The sequence below is a fragment of the Tursiops truncatus genome, chromosome 2, assembly GCF_011762595.2.
Source record: "Tursiops truncatus isolate mTurTru1 chromosome 2, mTurTru1.mat.Y, whole genome shotgun sequence".
NCBI lineage: Eukaryota > Metazoa > Chordata > Mammalia > Artiodactyla > Delphinidae > Tursiops > Tursiops truncatus.
In genome coordinates, this window is record NC_047035.1 from 162,016,399 (window position 1) to 162,034,660 (window position 18,262).

At 44.6% G+C, this 18,262-nt stretch overlaps 1 long non-coding RNA gene across 3 annotated transcripts in view; it reads right to left on the reverse strand.

Moving 5' to 3' along the window:
* The window catches only part of LOC109549634 (uncharacterized), a 259,103-nt gene extending 241,071 nt beyond the window's left edge, over nucleotides 1-18,032 (reverse strand). The window contains exons 1-4 of one of the 3 annotated variants that reach the window (XR_012330409.1): nucleotides 16,869-18,032; nucleotides 14,886-15,036; nucleotides 8,735-8,868; nucleotides 2,511-2,587 (exon numbers count right to left, since the gene is read on the reverse strand). This is a non-coding gene — a long non-coding RNA (uncharacterized lncRNA). The remainder of the gene's footprint in view (nucleotides 1-2,510; nucleotides 2,588-8,734; nucleotides 8,869-14,885; nucleotides 15,037-16,868) is intronic. The other 2 variants (XR_012330407.1, XR_012330408.1) reach the window with 2 other exon arrangements.
* Nucleotides 18,033-18,262: the final 230 nt, after the last annotated feature.

Consider the following 18,262-nt stretch of genomic DNA (forward strand, 5'->3'; position numbering starts at 1 on the left):
CGGTCAAGTTGCAACAAGCGTAGCCCCATGTCATCTCCAAGAAGATACATTAGGCTATCCCCCCAACCCCAAACTCACCTGAATCAAGAGGTCCCCCTCCCAGTCAAGTGTGAGTCAGATAAGACTGTACAGGTGCTTCAAAAGCCTGAAGATACCCAGAAAAGTTTAACCAGTGTCTTGGACTAGCTGGGCTCACTTTACTCACAAACAGGAAACAGTTTGATTTCTCTCCCTCACTCTCTTTAAGATGCTCTGGTGGCTCTCCCTTCCCCACCCTGAAATGGGAAGAACCTATCATTTTTTCTAGGTACCCTGCGTACTAATAAATAAATAAATATTAATAAATAGTCCATAACCAGGTAGTAAAATGTTCCATTTGTCATCCCACCTATAGCTTCTCCCCTTCCCCATAGCTCAGAGCTTAACCACATTCAAAGACCTCGAGTAGGAATTTTTTTTCTCCTGTTTCAGCGTCACCCCCCCCCACCCCTGCCACGCAGGAGCTGCTAGTGGTTCCTCAAGGGTTGAGGCCGGAGGAGTCAAAACCAGTTAAAGGGACCAAAGGTCTTTGTGGACTGGTGCTCGGGTGGCAGGTGTTGGTACCCTCCATGCGGAAGATGCTCAAGTGGTAGCTCTTCACCCACATGGCTGCAGGTGGCTGTGGGGCTGTGACTACCTCTTAGGTACCTATGAGCAATCCCTGACCATGGAGGAGCCAGCACTGGTCTTTAGAATGTGTTCTTCTCAGCTAAAAATCCAAGACCGGAAAACTCACGTTTAACATTCGTTTATATCTTTAAAACTGCCTGTACGCTGTGGGAAAAAAATCGAAGTCGTAAGGTGACAGGATCTAATGATAGCAGCCTTGCCCTCAGCATCAGAACAGCTGGATGCCTTCTATGGAATAATTACTGGCTGCATTAGCCTGACCAATTCAACTAACTCTTCTTGGCCTTCGTTGCTTCATCTATATTCTGTACGTGGTTAGATGAGGATATCTCAAAGTCTTTTTCCATATCTAGTATACTAATTTCCTATGAAACTGCTACCGCAAATATTATATAGTCCCAAAGTATTAGAAATGTTCCAACACATACAAGAGATTTCCACAAAGTATCTCTCTGGCATGTCAGAACCCATGTCCAGGCGAATGTAGGACATGAACCCATTAAGCCCCGGAATCTGGAATTCTTGTTGTTTTCTAAACCCTGTCTGCCTACCCCATTCTGCCCTGCCTTCACAAACATCACACACATCTTTGTATTTTCTTTGCATATGCTCTGCCATATTTACATGGATTTCTACCTGAAAACGTTTTTAAAAGTATTTTCAAAAACTATCCAAACCAAATTCAGAAAATAAAAATCTCTGAATTTGCAGGCTGTCAGAAAACATAAACCTTTGCAATGCTCAGACACAGGGTTTTCTGACCTGAAACTGTCAGTCCTTTTCCATCTGCCTTTATCCACTTCTACCTTTAACCAATTGTAATTCATTAATTATCAAAACAGGAGAAACTGACAAACATTCTTTTTAATTGCTAATTTGAGGAGCTTCATATAAGAAGCAAAGAACTCAAAAAAAGAAAAGGAAAACAGACACTCATTAATGGCATTAAGATAGTGCTGGGTAAAGAAAACTCTTGAGAGAAGATTCCCAGCGTTAGGACTTTTGATTAAATCAGATTATAGGTCATGTGGCCAGCTAGGTGTGCACCATTCTGTTAAATCTCAGTACTCTTTTGTAATGAAATAGATACCCGAAAACATACTGGAGACATTACCTAGCCACATAAATTCAGGCTACATTATATATAAACAAATGTACCAAACTATTAATATTTTCAAAGGATCTATTGTGGACAATAGAAACCACTCCAAGCCACCAAATTAGGAGTCATGACTCATCTGTGTCACTTTGAGTAATTTATTTGAGCTCTCTAGGCTACAATTGCCACCTTTTTTCAATTTTCTCATCAATTTATCCAGTTTATCCAGTTGGTCCAGCACCAGTCCTTGTTGAAGTGCTTTGGCATGTCTGTCAAAATCAATTGGCCACATAAGTGCAGGGCTCTTTCTAGCCTATATTCTATTCCATCATCTGCATGATGCCATTATTATGTCTTTGTTGACATAATTTTAAAGTCTTGAAATCAAGTAGTGTAGGTCCTTCAACTTTATTATTTTGCAAGATTGTTTTGACTATTCTAGATCCTTTGCATTTCCATATAAATTTAAAATCGGCTTGTATATTTTGCCTCCCAAATGCTGCATTTTTAATGTGTGTCATCTATAGATGAAACTGGGGAGAATTGATGCTCAACAAATGATGAGTTTTCCGATCCATGAACAGCAATATTTCATAGTTTTCAGTAAAGCAATCTTGTACATCTTTTGTTAAATTTATCCCTAAGAATTTTAAGATGCATGCTATTGCAAATGATTTTTTAACTTTTGTTTTCCATGATTTGTTACTATTTATAGAAATATATTTGATTTTTGTACACTGACCTTGTATCCTGAGAATTTGTTCATTCTAGTTGTTATTTTGCATCTTCCAGAGGGTTTTTGGCGTATGTAAATGTCATCTGCAAATAAAGGTAGTTTCATTTCTTCCTTTCTAATATTTATGCCTTTTATTTCTTTTTCTTACTTTATTGGACTATAATCTCCAATACAACATAGAATAGAAGTGGGGACAGCAGGCATCCCTGTCCTATTCCAGGTTTTAGAAGAAAGTATTCAAGTTTCCCTTTTAAGTTTTTGGTAGGTGCCCTTTTCCAGATTGAGAACATTTCCTTCTATTTCTACTTTGCTGGAAGTTTTAAAATTATATATCGGTTTTGAATTTTTCAAATGCCTTTTCTAGATCTGTTTGAAATCATCACGTGACTTTTTTCTTTATCCTGTTCATTTCCGGTTGTTATGCATATTGGTTTTCTAGGGCTGCCATAACGAAGTGCCATAGACTGGTGGCTCAAGCAACAGAAATGTATCTCCTCACAGTTCTGGAGACTCGAAGGCCCAGATCAAGGTGCCAGTAGGTATGGTTTCCTCTGAGGGCCATGAGGGAAGAATCTGCTCCAGGCCTCTCTCCTTGGTTTGTAGATGGTCACCTTCTCCCTGTGTCATGACAAGGTCTTCCCTCTGTGTCTGTGTCTGAATCTTATCTTCTTACCAGGACCCCTGTCATACTGGATTAGGGCCTCCCTTAATGACCTCAGTGTAACTTAATCATCTCTTCAAAGACCTGACCTCCAAATAGAGTCACATTCTGAGGTGTTAGGACTACAACATATGAATTTGGAAGGGAGACACAACTCAGCCCCTAGACACGATGCATCTTCCTTCTGTATGTTGCTGAGTTCCATTTGCTAATATTTTGTTAAAGATTTTTGTATTTGTATTCATAAGAAATATTGATCTAGAACTTTAATTTCTTGAAGTCCTCATTAGATGATCAGTCTCCTTTCAACTCTAACAGTCAATGATAGTACAGCACTGAGAAGAACAGTGCTATGGAATGCTTGCTTTCTATAAGCTAAGTGCCAAGAGATGTTTCATATGCAAAATGGCATGACTGGGTCAGCTGCACTACTGCACATGGAACTGTCATGTTTTGCTCAGTAAACTGTCATTAATAACGACCGTGTGGCAGATCTGAGGTTCAAAAGCAAATAAGACAGATCCTTCGTCCTCAACGTGTTCACAAGCAAACATAGAGAAAACTGCAGACTCAAGACAGCATCCAATCAAAATCGTGAAGTAGAACACACAATGGAGAACCAGTTCAGACTCCAGAAATGTGAGGATAAAGATACTAATATGATTCTCACTAAGAAAACAGAAACGGAGGAGAAATCCCTAGACTCCAAAAGTAAAACCCAAATGAATGGGGCAGACACAATGATGACACACACGTAGAAACTTTGCAGCCTTGCATGTCCATGATTACACATCTCACGTCCAAGCATTTCCCCATCTCAATGTCTCCCCACCTCCACATCCAAATTCATCCATTCTCCAGGCTATCCCTCCTTCTCTACAAAGACTCCCCCTACATTCCCCAAGAAGAAGTAATTCTCACACTTCTCACTCCCTACCTTTTATCATGTGCATGTGGTCTCACTGCGACTAGAAATACTAAATTCTCTGAAGGGAAAAATAATGTCTGTCCAGTTTATCTGTGTGTGTCTCTCAGAATCTAGGACACAGTGGAAGCATAACAAATTTTAGTAAAGGTAAATTTCTCACCTCCTTACCTGCAGTGTATATACATATCTGTCCTGCACCTGGGCACGATTCACCCACTCCTATGTTCTGTCAAGTCACTACAAGTGACAGTTTTCATGTCACTACAAGCCCCATAGTCTCAGTATGAGACAACCTAAAAACTTGACAGCAAAAATATATGAATCACTTCTCTTCAAATTTCAAAATCTCCTTTTGACTGGACTACAGAGCCTACTTCAAAGACATTTAACTAAATTGCCAGTTGTGGCAAAAACACATTTGCAAAACTACATTTTTCATAATTTTTAATCTACCCTAATGTTTGCTTGGGATATCTATCTATCTATCTATCTATCTATATGCCCATATTTTATTACGGTCATAAGCACCTACTTTTTTTTTTTGCGGTCCGTGGGCCCTTCACTGTTGTGTCCTCTCCCGTTGCGGAGCACAGGCTCCGGACGCGCAGGCTCAGCGGCCATGGCTCACGGGCCCAGACGCTCCGCGGCATGTGGGATCTTCCTAGACCGGGGCACGAACCCGTGTCCCCTGCATCGGCAGGCGGACCCTCAACCACTGCGCCACCAGGGAAGCCCAGCACCTACTTTCTGATTTATGACCTTCCTGTACTAGAAAATCAAATTGGCGGGCATTAACAGTGCTTCCAAGTCCTGTACAGTCCTGAAACTCGGTAAGGCAGCAGGACGACTGGTAACGCAAACCATCCTCCAGGAAATAGCTGCTTAATGCATGGCATCTGCCTGCCAAGTGTGAAATGGCGGGAATGGGTTACGGGGAATGGAAATAGATTCTCAAATCTCAACATGCCCTCCTATGGGATGAGTGCCTGGCTTATTATGTCTTCTTTTAAATGTGATTACTTGGAGAACACAGCTGAAGGAAACTCAAAGTAATTCCGTTTTGAGATGCAGTCTTAGCCAGGGAACTTGATTTGGTATCAAGAGCCATTATCCAGAGACTGGGCTCCCAAATGATCTTTCTCTGTTCACTAGATTATGATGTTTTAAGTAACTGGCTTAGTATGCCACAGTGTCTGTCTTGCCTGCCCTAGACTCCTGTGGTCTGGAAGGGTGACCGCATCTTCCAAATGTCTGCCATCTCTAGCCAGGAAGATTCGGGGCTACGGTGGCCTGATCTGTATAAACAGCTGTAGTAATAGTTACAGAACATCTGGTTCTCTTATCGGCCTCCCCATTAACTAGCTATCTCATCTTGGGACAAACAGTTAAACTCCCTATTAAACTGGTTTCCAATCTAGAGGAATTCCTGTACTATAAACACCTTCTAGAGAGGTGTAGAGGTATGTACAGTGTACCATTCCTGCTGGATATGTTTGAACAGAGATGTTTTTTCATGAAATTTTGCTTGAGATGATAACAATTCCTTAGCATACTGGTTTGGGAAACACTAACCTAGCCAGATGCCACAAACAATAGGCCTGACTCATCGGTTACATGTATAAGACATACTGTTAGTATTTGCTAAGCAAGATTGGGTCATGAAGGGCCCAGGCATCACAACTTCAAGGGCCAGGCTACTGATTCTTTGGTTTGTAGAGTAAATGGGGGAGTCCGTGAATGTCAACAGAAACAGGGGTTACCATGAGTAAGAGCAAACAGATGAAAGAATAGGATTGTTTTAAATCCCATTTTCATGGCCATTGATGTAGACGACAATAAAAGAGAAGAAAGGCCCTGCCAGGATTGAGAGAAGCAAAATTTTTCTGTCCTCCTTGGGCAAGCTCCAGAGAGGACAAAGCCCAAGGCTTGACTTCTTTGGAGAGGAAGAAAGACATGGTGGATGAAACAAGGGCTCCAGGTTCAGACAGAGCTGGGTGGAGGTGGGCTTTGCCACATGGTCCAGCTGCATGGTAGCAGAACGCTTGTGTGTAGGGCAAGCCTCGAGGGGAAGGTGTCACCTAAAAAGCAAGGCCTATAGGATTTGTACACGCACGGCAGGAGGAGAGGGCTGAAGGAGGAGAGGTCGTCAGATCATGAGGGGACCCATGAAGACGGCTTCATCCAAAAGGCAGTAGGTTTCCTCAGAGAGAAATGACATAAGTAGGACGTGATTAGGGAAAGAAAGAACTAGCTTCTCCATGTGAACCATTAGATGCGGGGGAAAAGGAGCCACAAGTCCAGAACAGTGTCCAGTTTTCTGGATTAGGCAATTGGGTGAATGAAGCAAAGATCAGAAGGAAAAAAAAAAAAAAAAAAAAATTAGTCCAAGAGGCAAAGTTGTGATCAAAGTCCAACATGGCTCTCAGATTCCAAAGTGACAGCTGCTCATGGCAGTGGCAGCGGAAAGGATGACAAAGAAGCAAACCCGGCTTTTGCATCCTCATGAACACATCAGCAGCTTATCAATGACTTTAAACAAGAAGAAAAATGCTCACCACAGCGCTGTATTGAGCGTCATTCAAATTAAATAATTTGGATAATGGGGTGAGGTTGGAATCCTTCTAAAGGACTCCAGGCCAGGGCCGGCACCTAGAAAATATTTGAGGCGTTATGGGATATTTTAGAAGGCAGCTGTCTGCTTTGCCTTCCTCACACAAGAAATTCAGTGAGCCTGGAAAAGTTCAGCTTCACCAGCCAGAGTGTTTCAAGGCCCACAAGGTGGAAGTCACTGAAGGTAAAAGAAAATTTCAGGCACTGATGGTTAGGTTTCATAATAAATTGTCCAGCAAAGGACACTGAGACCTTCAAAATAGCACATGGTAGAGGAAATGGCAATGACTACAATTTCTGCAGGGTGTTGTTGGTTCTAATAATAGAGTTTCTTTAATAAAAAAAGAGTTTGTTTAATTTTTTTTAAGTGCCTGTTTAAACAGTGTTGAGCTTAAGAGCTTAGAAGGTCCTTGCCCCTCCTATGCAGAAATCCTGGGTTGTGTGTTTCAGGGAGGGAGCCCCACCCATGGAACGTTAGAAAGAAGTAAAGCTGACTCACTTCCTACCACTTTGCCTGACTGTCTGGGGACAAAATGGAATCAGGCTAGATACACGTGTTGTAGCCTTATTCAAACTCCCTAAACAGTTTCTCAAATGTATATTCTTTCTTTTCCTTTGCCCATAATTCTACTGTATGCTTTGTCTTGCAATGTCCTTGAGCTTCTGTTATGTTTCTTATTTCTCTCACTCGGGGACCTAAGATGCCACCAGGATTTTTTAAACATGGGCTCCTTATATCACCGTCCCTTTTATCATCATCAAGCCGCCTGGGGCACCACCCCTGCGCGGGTTCTGTGCGCTCTCCTCCTCTCTACAGCCGCCAATCAAATGGCCTCCAGCTACAGTCACATCAAATCACCCAAGTTAACAGAACGAAGACGAGTCAGTCCGTGGTCGGAACATCTTCAGTGGAGACGCATGGCTGTATTTACTAGGTATTTACTAGGCATCACGTCGCATTGAAGGAAACATTCCTTCTGTATCATGTTTAGCAAAGTTATGGGAAAATGTACTTATATATTACATTGCTTTTTGGAAGACTAAGTGTGACAGTCTAATTGAAATACAGTATTTAATAGCAATAATATTTAGAGCTTCGTACGGGAACTTTTATCCAATGATCTTAGAGATTTCTCTCCCTCATCACCCACCGCCATGGGAGTTATCTCTAAGGCATCTGATAATCAGACTTACACACACACACAATTCTAACTGCAGGACATGAGGACATAGAGTTATTTCTAATACCTCAGCAGTAAACCTCAATGAAACAACCAACCCTTTAATAATTCTTGTTCGGGCTTTCCTGGTGGCGCAGTGGATGAGAGTCCGCCTGCCAATGCAGGGGACACGGGATCGTGCCCCGGTCTGGGAGGATCCCACATGCCATGGAGCGTCTGGGCCCGTGAGCCATGGCCGCTGAGCCTGCGCGTCCGGAGCCTGTGCTCCACAACGGGAGAGGCCACAGCAGTGAGAGGCCCGTGTACCGCAAAAAAATAAAAAATAAAAATAAATGAAATAATTCTTGTTCCCTGAAAAACATGAAGCTGGCAATAAATCTATAAGGCCAGATCTACATTAGCAAAATGAAGCAGAGAATTAAAGCAATTATCTAAATAATTTATCATGAGCCTGGGGTGGGTAGTTGGATTACTTAAATGACTATTTCAGGGGGAAAATGCATTTTGGGTTTAAAAAAAAAAGATTTTTGAAGACTCTCTCTTGGCTCATTGCACATAGAACAGGAAAATCATTATAATGATGAAGTCTATGTGTACATGGAAGGTATCCCTGCTAGAGCTTTGCTTTGAAAATGTTCAAAAATGTTACTGTGGTTTAGAATTTTTGGCATTTGGCTAAAAAAATAAATAAATAAAAACCTAGGAAGACCAAACAATGATTCACTCACTTGAGATTCGGTTCTCTCCTCCATTCTTTCCTGGGTCCCACAACGTAAAGGCTCCAAGAACCTTCCAGGTGTAATTTCCTTCCCTGCACTTATCTTTAGGTGAGTCCAAGGTCAACACCTACCTCAACAGCAGAAGACAGAGGCAAATTTGAAAGTTTCTCATGATGAGATATTTCTTCACTTCCTTCAGTGCTCAGCCCATCTCAGGAGGAAGGTTTCTGTTGCTCTGACTTGGTCTCACTCTGTTCCTACATTCCTGCCACACAAGAGCCTTGGGTCACACCCTCTGAACGGGCCAGGAGGATGCAGGGCAGGGTACCAGGCTCTCCTTCCAAGCAGGGGGATTTTAGATCCTTGCAACTAAAAGTGTAGCTCATAGACCACCAGCAGCGGCAGCAACACCTGGGAGCTTCTTAGGAATGCAGAGTCTCAGGCCCTGCCCAGACCTGCTTATTCAGAATCTGAACCAGCTCCCCAGGAAATCATCATTTGTGAAGCACTGACCACGAGGGCACTGTGGGACTAAGAGAGGAAGGGGGAAATGTTGAGCAAACTGGCCAAGGTGGAAGAAAAAGGAGAGAAGGATCACAGAGGGCTGCAAGAGTCCAGAGATCTGAGAAAAAGCAAAAGGACGGTGAACAAAGTGGGCTGTTGCATCACGAGCGCAGGGCCTGCTGTCTGTTGCTCCCAGCTGAGTGTCAGTGCCTCAGGGTCACAGGGGTTAATTATGGCCACAAAGCGCTCAGAGGCCCGGCTGTGAATCATCCCTGTAAACGGTGTCCTTCCCTGGAGGCAGGTGATGTATATAGAAGACGTCCAGTCCCTCAGTCGTCATTAGGAGCTGGGGGAGGTGGGCTGAGAGCAAACCGGGTATAGATGAGAACGCCCATTTTAACATCTTTCCTCACCTGAGCTGAGCGTGATGCAAACACGCTGTTTCCACAGTACACATTGTGTTAGCTTCTATTTGAACATATTATTGCCGCCATTGATTTGATTATTTCATTGACTGATTTTGCAGAGCTTGCATCCTGAGGCCTTTTTTTTTTCCCTAAGGAGAAAGCTCATTTCAGGATGAATGGACAGATTCCACATGTGGCTGAAACCAATTTCCTCTTGATTTGTCCTCAGAAAAGATGGAAAGCAGCTGGCTGGCTTCTTCCACGTGTCCTTAAAGAGCACAACTGAGTCCTAAGAATGCCCTAATCTCTGAAACCCAGCAGGACCCTGTGGGGCTCCTGGGCACGGAAGCCTTTCTGTGTCCCCCATTTCTTGTTTGTAGGGAATAGGCTTCAGCCTCCATGACCTTCCCTGAGTTCCAGAGGACAGGTTCAAACAGCTGCTAATCAGGGAAGGGAGGGGATGCAGAGACAAGGGAGGAGCCGCCAAGAAGCAGTAGCGCAGCCTTGGGGCAGGATCCTGGTTCTACCTCAAGGGGGATACATGACAATATCTTTGAGCTCTTCTACAGAACTAAAACCCCCAACAAATGGACGATGTTGACTACCTGATGAAGCATTCTTCATTCCAGAGAGAAGGGCACAGTTTGATAACCTGGAGAACCACAGAAGCTCCTCAGAAGACCACCAGATGAAAGGCCAGATTGAAGGAGTGCAGGCCCTGCACTCACCCTGATACTTCTCAGCAACCCCACCCTTGAACCACTGTTACAAAACTCCTCACCAAATCCCTCCGGGTTGGGACACACAGTTTTGAGGGCATTAGGTCCCTGTGTCCCCCTTTGCCTGGCAAAGCAATAAAGCTCTTCTTTTCTACTTCACTCAAAACTCGGTCTCCAGGATTCCATTTGGCACTGGTGCACAGGGGCCGAGTTTCAGCCTCATTTCCAGGCTGAAGAACCCCAGGCCCAATCCCCTTTGTCAGCAGTATCAATAAGACCATTACTGTTGCCAGCTATGTGCGCAGTACGATGCTGTTGTCTCTTAATTTCATAATAGACCCAAGTTCCCACTGGGTTCTAATCTCAGCTTCAAAAACTCCACCATTTAACTTCTCTTTTCCTGACCAGACTACCTGCCCTGGCTGCACACCAGGGTTGTTTTTAACATCACATGAGAACATCCGGTGGGAGGGAGCAGCTCACCATGTAAAGGCTCACTGCTCCCCTGGAGCTTCTGTTTTCACCTGGAACTTCTTCCACAGAGATTCCCAAGTGGGACACGGAGGAAGCCTGTTACCTGCGCTGACTGCCACAGGCCCCGCTGAGCTGCCACGATCAGTAGTCACCTCTCTGTGCAAATAAGCCAGCCCTCCTATCAGACAACGGGGCTCTGGCTTTCCCTCCCAAAACGAGTTACACTCTCTTGCTCGTTATTAAACTCGTCCAACTTTATATTTAATTCCAATGCTGTCCTTCACACTATTAGCCACACTCGCCCCATTTGCAGCCATCAGTGGGTCCTCCCCAGAGCCCCACTGGGTCACAATCACCCAAACACTATCAGTTACTTCCTTCACCCAGCAACGGCGAGGGAGTTTAATTTATTTCAACATCGAATGTCTTGGCGAAGTCTGACTGCACTTTAACATATGCAATCAATACTTCAAATGCTCTAGGATGACATGCGGGATTCCAGATACCCAATCTAGTGACGTAAGACTCAGATTCAACATAATGTTCATTCAATAGCGTCTCCGTCTCCACTGAGCCCTGGCCAGGGATTTCAGATTCTCAGTCCTTACGACAGGCTTATGAGATAAACAGCATGATCCCAATCCTACAGTGAAGGAGACGGAGGCTCAGAGATCCTAAATGCCTTCTCCAGAGTCATGCTGCTACTTGGAAAAACTGAAGTTCAAGTCCAGGACTCCCAGTTCCCAGTCCAGATGGCTGCTCACCATGCCACAGTTACCATCAAGAGCCATGTGGAAGAAACATTTACGGCGCTCTTCATGGAAAGCCTTCCCTTTATTACATCTGGGAGCTTTGTAAAAGTGTCTTGAGATGCTTAAAGAGGAATGTCACTTGCTTGATTTAGCTGAATATCTATTTTCCTGTCACTACTTACTTCACAAGGGTGCAAAACACATGAAGTACTGACTGCAATGCTTTATAGTGCTCATCGAAAATGACTCAGTGTTATTTCATATTTGGCAGGGATGAGTACGTTTTGTCAGCCTGAAAGAATTTTTGGCCAACAGGTTTTCTTTGGCTCCACAGTTGTTAACTATTAGAGATGTCTGCAAAAACATTCGCGTTGGGCTGATTGAAATATTTAACTAACAGCCAGGGTCAACTGAAACTGAGAATCTCTGGTTCTATAAGGAAATGCCACTGGCATCCAAAAGCAAAGGAGGATTTCATTGTCTCCCACCATTCAGGACATAGGTTTGGGGATGCAAATTAAACCTTTCTGTTCTAAGACGAGCTATGTGGACGATACGGTTCTGCAGGTTTAGACTCTCCATCCTGTTGAACTGAGTTGTCATTTATGAGAGGAAGCCCAATGAGTTGTATTAGTTAGAAACTTCATTCAATTACTGGCAACAAAGACCAGAAAGACAGTGACTTCTTTGTTCATTTTCGTAAAGAAATCTAGAGGTAGGCACTTTAGGGCTTGTGTGAGTTCTATCGTGTCATCAACAGCCCAGGATCCTTCTATCTTTCTACCGACCATTGCATTGGCTTCCACTGTGAACAGGGTTTCTTGGTCCTTGCTGGCTGCTGGGGCTCCAGCTAGTATTTCCACATTCCAAGGAAGCAGGAGGAAGGCAGATGGGCAAAAGAAGACCTAAGAGCTGTCTGTTGCCTCCTTAAGAAGCCTTCTCAGACCTTCTACACAAAGTTTCCTAGCTTCAAGAGAAGCCAGGCTTCTATCTTTTCATTCCCAGCCAATAAAAACTGGGCTTTCTTACTAAAGAAAGAAGAGTGAATGGACATTGAATAGTTGACTAAGAGTCTCTGTCAGTTACGAAGAGATACAAGACTCCCTGTCCATCTGGAACATTCTTTGGGTGGATTCCAACCATGGATTCATAAGCTTTTAGAAAGACCTAGTCCAACACCTGCATTTTAAAGTTGAAAAATGGAGGGCCAGAAAAGCCACTGGACCTGGCAAGGACAGCCAAGGCAGTGAGCATTAGAGCTTGGACTAGAAACGGGGGCCTGAGGTCAGGGTCTGAGAACAGGGTGTCAGCAGGTCAGGTACTCGGTGAGGGCTCTCTTCCCAGTTTCCTCCTTTATGGTCATTCCTTGGTGTGTGTGCATGCAGACAGAGAAATCTTCCTCTTTTTATAAAGGCACGAATCCCATCTTAGGGCCCCTACCCTCATGACCTAATTTAACCCTAATCACCTCCCAAAGGTCCCACCTCCAAATTCCATCACATTGGGGATTAGGGTTTCAGCATATGAATTGGGGGAAAGGGGAGTGGACACAAATATTCAGTCCTTAGCACCCACCTAACCGCTAACTGCCCCAAGCCCCTACCTCAGGGGGCCGGCAGACTGGTGTGGAGGGACACACCAGAAGCCACACCCCCTGCAGGAACCCTGGCTCAGAAGAGAAGGGGCGGGGCTGAGCATGTCCTGTACCTTCTCCCAGGAAGAGGAATCCTTCCAACGCCCCGGCAGGGCACAAGAGGAAAGCAAGGAAAGACCAGACGTGGTTCTCTAATGGGTTCCTCCAAATGGAACTTCCTCCACATGAGACCAGAGAAGAAGCGTGCCCCTCCACGCCTATGTTTATTTGTACCCTTCATGCTTCCTTCATAATATTCTACATAGCTAGACTGCTGTGCGCCCTCCCTGACTTATTATGAGACTTACTATGTGGTTGGCCATGAAAGGGTCTGGAAAGTAAGGCACCAAAAGGTTAGGAGACTTGCTCCAAGTCACACAGCAAGTTGGGGACCAGCTGAAAGTGCCCCACTTCCTGGGAGTTTACTACACTTGGCTGCCTGTCTGACAAATCAGCTGTACACTAAGCAGCTGGGGGGCAGCTGGAGCACTGCAGTAGCTCCCGAGGCTTTTGCTGGATTTATATGGCTGCCCCTCGCAGTGAGCAGAAGCCTCTGAGGGTACAGGATACTCAGGCTTCATGACAATGGCTGATGGGCGGAGAATTAACTCAGCTTGTCAAGAAACATTTTCACGCACCTTCTGGGTGCCAGGCTATGAGTGGGATAAAGTGGTTAAATTAAAAAAAAAAAAAAAAGTAGCTGAAAGCTGTCTGAGCCTAGTGGGGAAGACAGAGAAGAAGACAGACTTTACAGTGACAAGTACGATGACAGACGAGTGCTAAGTGTGGGGGGGGGGGGGGGCAGGGGCGGGGTGGACAGGATTTGAGAGCAGAAAGCAAGCAGGGGTGGGAGACCATGTCTCCCTCTGATCGTTGCAAGTCACTTCGAACGGCCGGATCACACGATGTAAGGGAAGAACGGAAGGGAAAGAAATTTCCTAGGGACACACGCAGGTTGATGTTCCAGCTACTCCGGCAAACTGTGAAGGGCCCATCAAAGTGCGAGGTCATCACAGGGGCATCTGTCACTTGAATAAGAATAAACCTAGAAGACACTCACTTGCAAATGATTCATTTGAACCTCCTTTCAACTGTTCCAACCCCTGTGGTGAAGTATTACCGCTGACATCAACACAGAGCCATCGCTATGCTTGATTCCCTACCAGTTTCCTTTTATGCGGACCCAGATGTGCACTTAGCAACGTAGCTTATGTGTTTCCTTAGATGGACTCTTCTATTTATGCTCAGCATTTTCACTTAAACTTTGTTTGTAGCTCTGGCTCCTTTCTGAAGGAGGCCGGCTGTACGTTGGAAGTGACTTCAGATCGACTTGGCACGTTGGAGAACAGATGACGGAACAGGTTGAATGGGAATCACTGAGGCTTCATTCTTAGTCTCCACTTCAGGTTTCAAGTCCTCAGAATGACTTTCTACATGTAGATTTCCAAAACCTCTAAGCCACTAATCCTGCCTCACCTCCGTGGCAGCCCCTGAGATACATTCACAGACCCCTGTCCCCCTGGGAGACACGGAGAAAACCGCCGGTCTGATCAGGGTAGAGATTGGCGGGCAGGGGCCCTCTACATAACGATCCTCCCGGGGCCTCACCCCTCACCCGGGCTGTGGGTATGCAGACGATTGCAGACCACCTCAGCACCCTTCCAAACCCCCCCGCCCCCCCCCCCCCCCCCCGCCGTTCCCTCGTAAGAGCTCCAGCTCTGACCTCCAGCCATGCCGTGGACAAGCCAGTTCCAGTCCCGTGGGAACAGATGAAACTACAGGATCCCACTCACCTGAGATTCCCAAGCTCCAGTCAAAGGCACACTTCCTTTAAAAATAGCAAATGCAAAACAAGTCCTGTAATTAACTGTTCCCTGTGTCATGTGGTTTCCAGGCTCACTACCTTGAGAAGTTTCTCCTGGATAGATTCCAGTTTGCCAGAGTCTAAGGAAAAAAAAAATTTAAGAATACAATTAAATTCTCCAGAACGGAAGGGCAGAATTATAAAGGATTTTTTTTTTTTTTTTTTTTTTTTTGGTGGGAGACAAAAATATTAGTGATGGCTTACAATGTCTGGGCATTTCACATATGTTACATCTTCTAATCTTTAGGTAACAGGTATGACAAAGCTAGATCACCAGAAAGTCTTTCTCTGGTAGCAAAACCAACAAACAGCAACAAAACAGGAAAACAAGATTCAGGCCTGTGGGTCTTCTTGGATTCTTCAGGGATCAAGCGTCTTCTCGCTCACAATTCCATGATCCTTAAGGGGTTGCCCTTACCCTCATGGTCCAAGGACGTATTTCCTTCCAGACGGAAGGAGAGAAGGAAAGAAGAGAGAAGGGCGAAGAGCAGGTGCCGCGTCTCTCTTCGGGAAGGTCTGTGGACACCAGCACCCAGCTCTCCTCTTGGGTCCTGTTGGTCAGGACTTTGTCACACGGCCGTATCTAAGTGCAAAGAGCCCAGGAAACTTATTCTCTTTTTGATGGCCATTGGCTCAGCCAGAATCTATTCTACTCTGAAGGAAGAGGAAATAGATATTGGGGGACGATCAGCAGTGCCTACTACACCTTCCAACAGCTCCGTGAACAGGTGTTAGTAAACTCACGGAACACATGGGGAAACTGGGGGTCACAATGTTTAAATAACTTGCCTGCGGTCATACATCTAGAATGTGCTATAGCCACCACCTAAATTAGACATTTTTATACCAAGCCTGTTTCATTTCCCTTGTATGCTGCCATAGTAAGTGTGGAATGACATTTATATAGAAAATTGTCCAACTTTCCTGCAGTGGTGTCACAGCATTGGTTTCCGGGACACTCTGGTGAACTAAAGCAAGTTGCCTTTCTCTTCTATTTCATTTGCCACTGCTACCAGCCTAGTGTAACCACATTGCCTGACTATTGCCACTGCCTACTAATCAGATTCTCTTCCCTTCTCTCCTCTTCTCCCCCTCTGATTTATTCTCCACACGGCAGAAAGGTGGGCTTTTAAAATCTCAACTTTAATCATTGTATTTCGCTGCTTAAAAACCTTTAACTTCTCATTGCTCTTTGGATAAAGACCAACACTGTCGGTGAGGTTCCCAGGCCTTGTGTGCTCTCTCCCTGCCCACCTCCCTAGCTGCCTCACTCATGACTCTCCTCCTTCCCTCTCCGGGCTACTCTGGACTTCTGTGGACACTCCATCGGTCCTCCTATCTTGGGGCCTTACCCATGCCATTCCCTCTGTCCTCAGTCTCTTCCCCCTATATCTTTGTCAAGTCCAAAAAAAGAAATTCTTCATGATTTTGTTAGGATCTATTAAACTTGTAATTAATTATGGAAGAATTAACGTATTTATGATGTTTAATCTTCTCATTCGGGAATGGGCCTCTCCATTTATTCATACTTTTATATCACTTAGCAGAGTTCTATCATTTTCTTCTTACAGGTCCATTCATTTCTCATAGAATCATTCTTCGGTTTTGTTCTGCCTTGTTCTGCCTTTCTTCCCATGCAGAAGGGGGAGATGTCCAGTTTCCTAATTTTAGAGAATCTGTGTTTCTAAAGCAGAGACTAAGCAGGGGAGGAGGAAAGAGCAGGTCTTTCTACCTACATGTAGGCAGTTATTTATAGATTACTGATGGTCATCTTCTTCAGCCTCGAATTTAGTAAAATTAGTGCTTGATCCTGGCACTAATGTGGTAGGCAGTCCTGATTTCAGTCTTCTTCTTTCCTGGGTGTTCACAGGTTCTCTAGTAAGAATTTGCAAGAGTCAACGGGGGAACTCACCGAATGTCACTGGGTAGAAAATTTTCTGTTCATTCTGAGCACAGTTTTCAAACAGGTCTCAGCCGTCTGAGAGCACTTTCATTCCTATGTGTATTTTGCCGTATTATCCACAGTGATATCTTGACTGATTTTGCCAAACGTTTTCCTAAAACTAAGAAACATTAGATCTATGTTACTCCCCCAATCTCCCACGTCAGTAAAAAATGCTTTCATAAAAGATGAGGTCAGTTTGGCGTGACTTGTTCCTGGTGATTCCATGTCTTCTAGCAGTCAACACATTCCTTTCAAAGTGTTCATAACACATCTGCTTTAAATTCATTCTATAATTTGACCAAACGTTGACCAAAGTTAATAGTCTGTAGTTTCTGGGGTCCACCCCTTTTCATAACTTGTGACACTTACTTGTCATTAACTTTCTGATTCTTCACTTGTTGTACACGATTTTTTAAAGATTACCAGTGGTGACTCCCTGATTACATATTTGAATTCTTCCAGCACTCTGGGAGGAAACTTGGCTATACCTGAAAACATGAACTTATGACATGAATTAAGGCTCGCTCTCCATTTCCAGTCATTTGGGGCTGCGATTCCTTTATTATATAGATTGTTCTACTCTGCTAGAATTCTCTGGGACTCTCCAGAGAACCAGCAGCTGTGGGGATGTTCTCGTCCTTACCAGGAAAAGTATCTTAAACCAACACAGAAAGCAAGGTGTTTCCTGACTTGCGATCAGTGACATCCAGACTTGTGGTGGCACTGTTTACTCTCTGATCTGGTTGCTCTTCCTGGCTTCTCAATTTCTGACCTTTGCCCTGTCTCCTCTCATTGAAAACCTGCATGCACCACGCCCATTTTGAATATCCAGCTCAAACCTCTGGATTTATATTTTGCCCCTAATTGTTGAATTGGGCCTGGCGTGAGGACCTTTCCACACACAGCCCTGCCCCTGTTGTTTCTGGATGAACAGTCCCATAGCCAGTTCTTGGGTCTCTATGCCACTCCCCCTCTGGCCTGCCCTGCCCTCGCGGCCAGTATTGGTTCCACTGTACGTTCTCCCCGGGAAGTCACACACACTGTGCACCAGGGTCATGGGTGTGTTCCCTCAGACTCCAGTAATATCATTATGAATTTGTCAAACTAGCATGGACTGCACAAACTACTGTCCCCATGGCCCTACTGCGTCCCATCACCCCTCCCCCCCACCTCCCCCCAGATCAGTTCAGGTCAGAAGACCCTGTGTTGCTTCTCTGCACCCATATGAACTGGATCTGGCCACATGTAGAAAATTAATAAATGCTTATGGGAGTGATTTAAGTAACAATGATCTACCTACGTTCACTTTGGGAAAAACTCTATTATAAGTTTTGCAGCTGCCCATTTTCACACACCAGATT